Below are 12,376 nucleotides of genomic sequence, written 5' to 3'. Positions count from 1 at the left end.
GTGTGTGCCTTTCCAAATCATGTCCAATCAACTGAATTTACCACAGGTGGACTCCAATCAAGTTATAGAAACATCTCAAAGATGATCAGTGGAAACAGGATGCACCGGAGCTCAATTTTGAGTGTCATGGCAAAGGCTGTGAATACTTATGTACATGTGCTTTTTTTGTTTTTTATTTTTAATAAATTTGCAAAGATTTCAAACAAACTTCTTTCACGTTGTCATTATGGGGTATTGTTTGTAGAATTTTTTGGAAAATAATGAATTTAATCCATTTTGGAATAACAAAATGTGGAAAAAGTGAAGCGCTGTGAATACTTTCCGGATGCACTGTATGAACATGTGTATATGAACATAATGTATATTTGCACCCCAGTAGATACATTTCCTGAAAAAACATAAAACAAGATGACGTTGCGGTACGCAGTACTGATATTCAGTTTTCAAGTCAATAATCATGAGAATTATGTTATATTATCGTAAAAAACTAAAAAACACACTTGTAAATGATATGCTGAGGTGCCTTGTGTGTGTGCATTAAGGTAGATTTAAAGTACATTCTACTTAAAAAGCTGCAATGCTATAAATAACAATTATATCACAACTCAAACAACATAAAAATACCAAAACGAACATAGTGTAGAATACAAATACGTGTCAAAAACAAATATGTTCATGATTGTAATACAAACACATGCTTCCCTGTCTATTCTATAGCTAATACTGTAGCTATAATAATTAATTAAAAATAACACTCACCGATAGCTGACTTGATTTTCTGTGCTCATCTGCCTGCACAGCAACTAGTGTATTTTAACGTCCTCCAGTACACTTGACACTTGATGCAATCTAACCACTCATTCTGCGTTGTTTTGGATATCCGTTTATAAATGCTTCCTGGTCTCTCAGACAAGTGTTTTAAGTCATTGTACCCACACAGTCTCTCCCCTGAATAAAATACATTTTCCAATACAGTGAGGGAAAAAAGTATTTGATCCCCTGCTGATTTTGTACATTTGCCCACGGACAAAGAAATGATCAATCTATAATTTTAATGGTAGGTGTATTTTAACAGTGAGAGACAGAATAACAACAAAAAAATCTAGAAAAACGCATTTCAAAAAAGTTATAAATTGATTTGCATGTTAACGAGGGAAATAAGTATTTGACCCCTTCAACTTAGTACTTGGTGGCAAAACCCTTGTTGGCAATCACAGAGGTCAGATGTTTCTTGTAGTTGGCCACCAGGTTTGCACACATCTCAGGAGGGATTTTGTCCCACTCCTCTTTGCAGATCCTCTCCAAGTCATTAAGGTTTCGAGGCTGACGTTTGGCAACTCGAACCTTCAGCTCCCTCCACAGATTTTCTATGGGATTTAGGACTGGAGACTGGCTAGGCCACTCCAGGACCTTAATGTGCTTCTTCTTGAGCCACCCCTTTGTTGCCTTGGCTGTGTGTTTTGGGTCATTGTCATGCTGGAATACCCATCCACGACCCATTTTCAATGCCCTGGCTGAGGGAAGGAGGTTCTCACCCAAGATTTGATGGTACATGGCCCCGTCCATCGTCCCTTTGATGCGGTGCAGTTGTCCTGTCCCCTTAGCAGAAAAACATCCCCAAAGCATAATGTTTCCACCTCCATGTTTGATGGTGGGGATGGTGTTCTTGGGGTCATTCCTCCTCCTCCAAACACGGCGAGTTGAGTTGATGCCAAAGAGCTCGATTTTGGTCTCATCTGACCACAACACTTTCACCCAGTTCTCCTCTGAATCATTCAGATGTTCAATGGCAAACTTCAGTGCTGTACATGTGCTTTCTTGAGCAGGGGGACCTTGCGGGCACTGCAGGATTTCAGTCCTTCACGGCATAGTGTGTTACCAATTGTTTTCTTGGTGACTATGGTCCCAGCTGCTTTGAGATCATTAACAAGATCCTCCCGTGCAGTTCTGGGCTGATTCCTCACCGTTCTCATGATCATTGAAACTCCACGAGGTGAGATCTTGCATGGAGCTCCAGAGAATGGAGAGTTTGGAATCTGATTGATTGATTGCTTCTGTGGACAGGTGTCTTTTATACAGGTAACGAGCTGAGATTAGGAGCACTCCCTTTAAGAGAGTGCTCCTAATCTCAGCTCGTTACCTGTATAAAAGACACCTGGGAGCCAGAAATCTTGTTGATTGATAGGGGATCAAATACGTTTTTCCCTCACTGTGAATGTTCCAATAAAGTATCCTTACTCTTCTCCATAAGAAGGGAGATCCAAAAAATCTAAAGAACTGGCGGCCGGTCAGCCTCCTGTGCACCGACTTCAAGATAGAAGATAGACCCCTAGATCATCTCAATCTGGAGATCCATCAGAGGGGCAAGGAGGAAGCCTTAAAAACAGATACTACCCCTGTTGGAAAGAGTCCAAGTGTTTTTATTTGATTTGCAACTTTTCATATAAATATAAATGATTTTAAATAATATCAATGGCTTTTAATGTTTTAAAATGCACTAATTTGTTGAATTGATTATTTGGTGGGTTTATTTCGATTATTTATCTAATGCATTGACCATTCTATTTTCCTTTAAAAGCATCACATTGTTTTGTTTTTGTTCTTTTTATCGTTTAATTTGTTAATCTGATGCATTTTGGTTATTTTGAGGTTAATTGAATCATAAGCATTACACTTTGGATGTTTTTATTTTGAGTGAAAATGTAAAATACTAAATAAACAGTCTTTCATGGGATACCAAACACTTGGCTAACAACACACATTTTGATAAACAAAATGATTCCATGATTTATTTTTATCTCCAATTGTTTATTTGTTCTATGCTTTAATTTCAGAGTACATTGAGACATTAACCTGTGTAAATTTCAATAAAAACTGGAAAAATTGAGCTGTTCTAAAACGTTTTAACAGTATATGTATATGTTCGAATTTGTAATGTCATAGGCTACTGTTTTATTTCCAACATTTATGGTCTATATTCTATAGTAAGTCCACAAGTAAGTTTTGTATTAAAAATGAAGTAAAATGTACAGAATTTCATCCAACGGAAAAACGGAAAAGAGATTTTTATTACATTGGTTGTGTTTTAAATACCGAACACCTTTGTGGCATTCGAATTATGACATCTACTACTACTTACAATGATAATAATTATTATAATAATCCACACGCTATTTATTCTTCTTAGAATCGTAGCCAATCTCTGTCACTTGTCTTCAATAACAAACCCCGGCTCCAAGATCAAGGCTCTCTGCCTCATGCGTGATGTGCTCATGAATATTCATGAAACCGCTACCACAGACAGCATAATGCTTCGGCCATAAAGCGCTCGTCAATCCAGGTGAAAACATTGCTGGTTGAAATAATAACTTGTATAGGTTAAGAAGGGGTGTCTCTAATACAATCCAGGTGCATCTTTGAAGAAAGCTTTGAATATGAAATGAGGCAGGTTTCCCATTATACAGATCCCATAATGCATTGCGGCTCAAAGATGGAAGAAAAGGGGTAGTTGACTAGCTTGGCTGCGTCCAAAACCGCATACTACATACTACACACTAAAATTACACTGGAGTATGTACTTCAAGCTTGTACATTAACAGAATGCATGAATTTGGACACACTGATTATGTAATCAAATCGTGGCATGTTGAATTTTCCCTTCGCGCTTTAGTGACGACTTCCTGTAAACAAAAGACACCACTAGTACACTAGTATGCCGTTTTGGACGCAGCCCTTGTTTAAATCTTTGGATCTTTGGTATTGGGACACCCCTTAAGATGGTGACCATAGTGCTTCTGCCCCACAAGGGAAGGGAATGAGGGAATGCATTTTTTGGTGATTTTGTTTTGTTGTTTTCTCTGGTGCATTGACTGTTTATTTCTCTTAAAATGCATTAGATTGATTGTATTGTTTAATAGTTTTTGTTGTTTTTTATTTATCTAATGTCACGGGCAGTGCGTGACCGGCAATTGATCACATAATTGGTTAATTATTGGTTATGCACTTATTTGTTGATCACGGATGTTCTTTTTGCTCCTTAGTTTCCGGTGGATTACAAATAGTGCAACGGAAACCCTGAACCTTGAGACGGCGACAATAGATACCAAGGACTTGGCAGCAGAGCAGTGAAGGCGAAAGCTTCGAGCAGCTAATGCTGGAGTTACACTACACGATTTTAAGCCCGATTTGAGCCCGATTTGGCCCTCACGACAGATCGGCACTGATCATCACGACAATCAGCCTGGTTGTGTAGTGAGAGACGGGCTGCGATGCATCACTCGCCTTCTGGTCTGATCGTAAGCTTGTCGGAGCCGCTACGATTTTATTAAACATGTTTAATATTTATGACTCGATCTGCACCGATCGTGGAGAGTGACATGATCAGCAGCCAATGAGAGCTGAGCTGACTGAAGATGAGAAAAGAAACAGGAAGAATAAACATGACAGGAGAATAAGATTTCCATACGTATTTATTAAAATACTTCAAATACCAATGGTTGTTTCGGCGCAGGTTATTTAAAAATACTCTAATACAGGGATAATAATATTTTCAAATACCAATTAGTATCTGTAATTGACCCAGGTCTGCGCTAAATATCGACCCCCACAATGCGATGCTCATACTGTGTGTTGCTCAGCTGCAGCTCTCACGGCAATGTCTTCACACACATCCTCTTTTCTCTCCGGTTTGTGTGTCTGACAGACGAACATGGACAGCAACAGCAGTTTGTGGTCGTGTTCTTGTTGCGCAGATTTCCGCAGTTTTGCACAGATCTGCAGAAATCCACTGACCCCATTGGTGGAGCAGCGCAAATCTGCGCATAACTGCGGACATCTGCACTTCACGAACGTGAATTGTAAATTGTAAACAGACAAGGAAGAGAAATGCATCACACACATCAGCTACATTATGTTGGAACATAGAATATCAAGTGCAGTGTGGCATCACAAAGACATTTTATTAGCATGGAGTGAAGTGCAGTCCACATACCGAAACAATTACTGCTTACAGTTAATATTAAAAACTCGCCGAACACAGATTTGTGCAGTGCCATGACAAGTTTACAAAAAACTGAAAGATAATAACTGTAGCGGTAGCAGATGATTTTATTAATATTTTTTTAACAACTGGATGATGTTTTAGACTGTCGTCCTGTGAAGGACTCCAGATCAGTGTACATTAGTCTAAGGAAAGCAACATCGTCTGAAACCTCAATCATTAAAAATAGGCTATACAGTTAGGTACATAAATATTTGGACAAGGATATGACAACCCCCCCATTTTAGGGGCTTAAGATTATTTGGACAAACTAACATAATCATTAATTAAATTGTGAGTTTCAATACTTAGTTGCAAATCTTTTGCAGTCAATGACTGCCTGAAGTCTGGAACCCATAGACATCACCAGATGCTGGGTTTCTTCTCTGGTGTTGCTCTGCCAGGCCTGCACTGCAGCTGTCTTTAGTTCCTGATTGTTCTTGGGGTGTTTTGCCTTCAGTTTTGCCTTTTCAATTCAAAACAAACCAATCAGAGAGATAGCAAAAACATTAGGTGTGGCCAAATCAACTATTTGGAACATTCTCAAAAAGAAAGAACGCACGGGGGAGCTCAGGAACACCAAAAGGTCCAGAAGACCACGGAAAACAACTGTGGTGGAAGGTTCTTTCCCTGGTGAAAAAAAAACACTTCACAACAGTTAGCCAGATCAAGAACACCCTCCAGGAGGTAGGCGTATCTGTGTCAAAGTCAACAATCAAGACATCACCAGAGTAAATACAGAGGGTTTACCACAAGATTTAAACAGGATACAGGTAGACCAGATTAGAGTTGCCAAAAAAACATCTAAAGAACCTGGAATCTGGAACAACATCCTATGGACAGATGAGACAAAGATCAACTTGTACCAGAATGATGGGAAGAGAAGAGTATGGAGAAGGGAAGGAACTGCTCATGATCTGAAGCATACCACCTCATCTGTGAAGCATGTTATGGCATGGGCATGTATGGCTGCCAAAGGAACTGGTTCCCTTGTATTTACTGATGATGTGACTGCTGACGAAACAGCAGGATGAATTCTGAAGTGTTTAGGGCTATATTATCTGCTCAGATTAAGCCAAATGCTTCAAAACTCATTGGACAGCGCGTCACAGTGAAGATGCACAGTGACCCAAAGCATACTGCGAAAGCAACACAACTTTTTTAAGGTGAAGAAGTGAAATGTTCTGCAATGGCCAAGTCAATCACCTTTTCTGAATCCAATTGAGCATGTATTTCATTTGATTAAGGCAAAACTGAAGGCAAAACGCCCCAAGAACAAGCAGGAACTAAAAACAGCTGCAGTACAGGCCTGGCAGAGCATCACCAGGGAAGAAACCCAGCATCTGGTGATGTCTATGGGTTCCAGACTTCAAGCAGTCATTGACTGCCAAGGATTTGCAACCAAGTATTGAAACTCACAATTTAATTCATGATTACGTCAGTTTGTCCAATTACTTTTGAGCCCCTAAAATTGGGGGGACCAGATATAAAAATGGATGTAATTCCTACACCATTCACCGAATTTGTAGTAACTACCCTCAAATTAAAGATGAAAGTGTACACTTAAAGCACATCTTGATCATTTCCTTTCAAATCCATTGTGGTGGCATACAGAACCAAAATTATGACAATTGTGTCCTTGTCCAAATATTTATGGACCCAACTGTATAGCCTAATTTTAATGATTGAGGTTTCAACCGATGCTGCGTTCCTTAGACTAATGTATGCTGTTCTGGAGTGTGTTTTCGTGCTGTGACCAGATCGGCAGGTTGTGTGTTATACACTTTTAAGATGGTGGCTTTGCAAATATTTTAGGTGTCATTTGACATTTAACTAAACTTAATGAAAAATAAACATGACACATTACATTGTTGTGTATATCGATACCAAAATTTGTGGTGTTTTTGGTTTAAATTACACATTACTGCTGTGAAATATAATTAAATCACAAACTAGCCAGGCTAGGGCCGGACTTCCCTGGCTCTGCTCTCGCAGCAAGTCTGCTACTGATTCACACTCATCTGATGACGAGAACGATTGACTGTTGTGTTTTCGTTGGGCTGCGATAAGCCAATCTTTAAAACTCCGGGGTGAACCACGCCTATAATCCCGCCCCGTATGTTAATCACATCCAATCTCCGCTCCTACATTGGATCTCTTCATACGGAACCAACACGTAAAACAAAACACTGATGCACTGTAATGCAACGTGTGTATTACATTTACTTCAGTCACTGCCATCGCACTGCTATAAGCAATGTAAAGCATTAGTATTACATTTGATTGTGGCATTGAAATACTACGATGCTATAAAGGTATAAAACACAAAAATAAGCTTGTATTGTTAAACAATGTTTGCATTGTAATTAAAGCAATATGACAATAATTTTTCTATTTTAACACATGTATTGTTTTGTATTTTGGCACTAGAAATCTTCCATAATATTGTAGCTGCTGTTACTGTATGATTAATCTTGGGAGAAGAGGACAAAGTCACCTCTTGTCAGGGCATTCACTTTCGACAAAAAAAAATATATATATACAAAAAGAATATATATATATATATATATATATATATATATATATATATATACATACAGTGAGGGAAAAAAGTATTTGATCCCCTGCTGATTTTGTACGTTTGCCCACTGACAAAGAAATGATCAGTCTATAATTTTAATGGTAGGTGTATTTTAACAGTGAGAGACAGAATAACAACAAAAAAATAAAGAAAAATGTTATAAATTGATTTGCATCTCAGGAGGGATTTTGTCCCACTCCTCTTTGCAGATCCTCTCCAAGTCATTAAGGTTTCGAGGCTGACGTTTGGCAACTTGAACCTTCAGCTCCCTCCACAGATTTTCTATGGGATTTAGGACTGGAGACTGGCTAGGCCACTCCAGGACCTTAATGTGCTTCTTCTTGAGCCACCCCTTTGTTGCCTTGGCTGTGTGTTTTGGGTCATTGTCATGCTGGAATACCCATCCACGACCCATTTTCAATGCCCTGGCTGAGGGAAGGAGGTTCTCACCCAAGATTTGACGGTACATGGCCCCGTCCATCGTCCCTTTGATGCGGTGCAGTTGTCCTGTCCCCTTAGCAGAAAAACATCCCCAAAGCATAATGTTTCCACCTCCATGTTTGATGGTGGGGATGGTGTTCTTGGGGTCATTCCTCCTTCTCCAAACACGGTGAGTTGAGTTGATGCCAAAGAGCTTGATTTTGGTCTCATCTGACCACAACACTTTCACCCAGTTCTCCTCTGAATCATTCAGATGTTCAATGGCAAACTTCAGACGGGCCTGTACATGTGCTTTCTTGAGCAGGGGGACCTTGCGGGCACTGCAGGATTTCAGTCCTTCACGGCGTAGTGTGTTACCAATTGTTTTCTTGGTGACTATGGTCCCAGCTGCTTTGAGATCATTAACAAGATCCTCCCGTGTAGTTCTGGGCTGATTCCTCATCGTTCTCATGATCATTGAAACTCCACGAGGTGAGATCTTGCATGGAGCTCCAGACCGAGGGAGACTGACAGTTATTTTGTGTTTCTTCCATTTGCGAATAATCGCACCAACTGTTGTCACCTTCTCACCAAAGTGCTTGGCGATGGTCTTGTAGCCCATTCCAGCCTTGTGTAGGTCTACAATCTTGTCCCTGACATCCTTGGACAGCTCTTTGGTCTTGGCCATGGTGGAGAGTTTGGAATCTGATTGATTGATTGCTTCTGTGGACAGGTGTCTTTTATACAGGTAACGAACTGAGATTAGGAGCACTCCCTTTAAGAGAGTGCTCCTAATCTCAGCTCGTTACCTGTATAAAAGACACCTGGGAGCCAGAAATCTTGCTGATTGATAAGAGATCAAATACTTATTTCCCTCATTGTAGCAGGTTATAATTTAACTAACGTGTGCATGGTTCAGTCATGGCGTTTATGGTCTTATGGATGCATGTATTAAACCATTCCTTAATGTTTTAGAGGGCAACTCAGATTAGCTGTATTTATTTATTCATTCATTTAACTTGTAAATGGGCACATGTTGAAGAGGCCCTAAATTCATCTTAAAATCTTAATTATGAGGGTACCACAGATCACAAATTGAGACCAGCCCCCACCATTTGCTACTAGATGAACCTTGTACAGATTGCTGAGTAAAACCACAAGAGGATGGGGAAGTGGGCACACAACCCCCCTTGCCTAACTAGAGATACGTTAGCTACATGCCGAATTGAGAGCACGAAATGGCCACATATGTTTCCCTATTTGGGCACAAAATAGACAACTGATGTTTTTGCTTGATCAAGATTTGACACAGGATGCCACGAGATAGGGAGGTGTCTCTCCCTTATTGGTTCAACTTACTCAGTTCATGGTCTAGCAGTATGTATAAAACTCTATGTAAAGCCTATGATTTTAAGGAAGTTGAGACAAAGACCTGCGTGTCTGATGGCCCACTTCCTTCCACAAGCTTGCTGAATAAAGACTTCTGTTTGATTCAATTTACTCCACAGTCTGATTTCTGAAAATAATTAAAGTAATTAAAGGGGATTCTTCAGATGGCGTCACGAACAGGATAACGCTGGAAAACCGGGAATTCCCCACTGACCGTCTCCAGAATGGGTGAGTAGGTTACTTTACCACCTATATAGATGAATAATGACGTTGTTGGGGAAACCCGGAGATTCCACACTAGAGCGATATAAAAACGAAACTAAAACCAGGACAGACAGACTGTTAGAGTGATTGATTTATACAGATCTGATTGTGAAGTCGAGATAATATTTTTGTGCTGCGTTTTTATCTTGTCCTGCGTTTTTCCTGAGTGCTACGCAGTTTATCGTGTCCTGCGTCTTGCCTGAGTGCCACGCAGATTATTGTATTGTGCGTCCAGCCTGAATGTCTGGCGCAGATATTGTGTTTTGCGCTCGGTATGGGCTTTCCCCAGAGCAGGTCTGCGCAGCCTAAGTGTCTGGCGCAGATATTCATGTTTTGTGTTATGTGTATGTAGAGTCCATGTGAGTTAAATCGATAGAAATCTATTGTGTAAATCAATAGGAATCTATTGTTGTCATAGTCATGTCTGATCAGAGTATAATTGAATTCCTTAGGGACAAACATAAGAAGACAAAGAGACAAATGGTAGATGATAGATTATTATTATTATTTTTTTTTTTTCTTGGCAGACACCCTTATCCAGGGCGACTTACAACATAAGTGCAAACAAAGTGCAAAAATACAGTTAAGTATTTTTCAATTTAACTAAAACATAGCATTTCAAAATAATACATTTTACAAATTCCAATTTACAATTTACAAGTACAGTAAGTGAGGTACTACATCCTGGACGGTGAAAGCATGCTGTCAAGATGTAGGGTCACAGTCAAGGGCTACGGGAAAAGGAGCAAGGAGGAAAACGATCAAGAACGTGAGAGTATAATAAAACTGTGAAGTGCTATCTAGCAGGGATAAAAGGACTAATATTACAAGTACTGTCGGAAAAGATGCATCTTGTGTAAGCGCCGGAATGAGGTCAAGGACTCTGCTGTTTTGATTTCGGTGGGCAGGTCGTTCCACCATTTAGCGGCCAGGGATGAGAAGGAGCGGGCTCTGGAGGAAGGAGAGTGGAGAGGAGGTAGAGTTAGTCTTCTGCCACTGGAGGAGCGCAGGGGTCTGGAGGGGATGTATGGAGAGACGAGGGTCTGAAGGTAGCTTGGGGCTGTGTGGTCGAGACAGCGGTAGGTGAGTGTCAATGTCTTGAACTGAATGCGTGCCGCTATTGGGAGCCAGTGGAGGAAGCGGAGCAGTGGAGTAGCGTGTGCGAACCGTGGCAGAGAGAATACCAGACGAGCCGCAGAGTTCTGGATGAGCTGGAGCGGGTGGGTAGTAGATGCACGCAGTCCGCCCAGGAGGTAGTTGCAGTAGTCCATGCGGGAGAGGACCAGTGACTGGACGAGCAGCTGAGTCGAGTAGTCGGTGAGGAAGGGACGGATCCGGCGTATGTTGCTCAGGAAGAATCTACAGGTGCGTGTCAGCGTGGTGATGTGCTGGGTGTAGGAGAGTGCAGGATCGAGGGTGACTCCTAGATTTTTAACGGAAGAAGAAGGAGAGAGTGTGGTGGATTCCAAGGGGATCGAGATGGGGAGGTCAGCTTAAGGTGAGGAAGAGTGGGGGAAAAACAGGAGATCCGATTTGGAGAGGTTGAACTTGAGGTGGTGCGAGTGCATCCAGGCGGAAATAGCAGACAAGCAGGAAGAGATGCGAGAGGGGATGAGAGGGTCAGAAGAGGGAAAAGACAGGAAGATCTGGGCATCATCAGCGTAGAAGTGGTAAGAGAAACCATGGGAAGCGATGAGGGGGCCCAGGGAGCGAGTGTAGAGAAAGAACAGGAGCGGGCCCAGGAAGGAGCCTTGGGGAACGCCTGTGAGGAGAGGTTGGGGGGTGGATGAGGAGCCTCGCCATGTCACTGGGTATGACCGGTCACTGAGGTAGGAGGAGAACCAGGTGAGAGCAGTCCCAGAGATCCCAAGGTCAGCAAGGCAGGAGAGGAGGATGGAGTGATCAACGGTGTCAAATGCTGCGGAGAGGTCAAGGAGGATGAGGACTGAGGAGAGGGAGGCGCCTGAGCACAGCTGAGGGAGTCAGTGACAGCCAGAAGAGCCGTCTCAGTGGAGTGAGCTTTGTGGAAGCCGGATTGCAGAGGATCAAGGAGTGAGTGTTGGGACAGAAAGTCAGAAAGCTGACGGTGGACCGCCCGCTCTAGAGTCTTTGAGAGGAAGGGGAGTAGGGAGACAGGGCAGTAGTTCTGAGGAGAGGTGGCGTCAAGGGTTGGTTTCTTGAGCAGTGGGATGACAGCAGCTTGTTTAAATGCAGAGGGGAAACAGCCAGAGAGGAGGGAGGAGTTGAGGAGGGAGGAGATGAAGGGGAGAAGATCAGGAGCGGTTGCTTGGAAGAGGCGAGAAGGGAGAGGGTCCAGGGCACACATTGTAGGTTTGTGACGTAGGAGGAGAGCAGAAACTTCAGCATCTGAGAGAGGTGAGAATGAAGAAAAGAAAGATTGATCGGTGGGAGGTTTCGGCGTGATGGGAGATGAGGGTGGAGTATTGAAGAGCCTGCGGATGTCTGCAATCTTGGAGGAGAAGAAGGAAGTCGAAATCATCAGCAGTGAGAAATGAGGGAGGAGGAGGGGGAGGGGGGGCAAGGAGGGAGGAGGAGGTGGAGAAGAGTTTGCGGGGGTTGTTGACAGTGGATTCGAAGAGAGATTGGAAGTAAGACTTCTTGGCTGAGGTGAGAGAGGAGGAGAATGTGGACAGTAGAGAGCGGTAGAGTTCGAGGGCAGCTGG

The sequence above is a fragment of the Amia ocellicauda genome, chromosome 19 (genome assembly GCF_036373705.1).
Source record: "Amia ocellicauda isolate fAmiCal2 chromosome 19, fAmiCal2.hap1, whole genome shotgun sequence".
Classification (NCBI taxonomy): domain Eukaryota; kingdom Metazoa; phylum Chordata; class Actinopteri; order Amiiformes; family Amiidae; genus Amia; species Amia ocellicauda.
Note: the sequence above shows the minus strand (reverse complement) of the source record.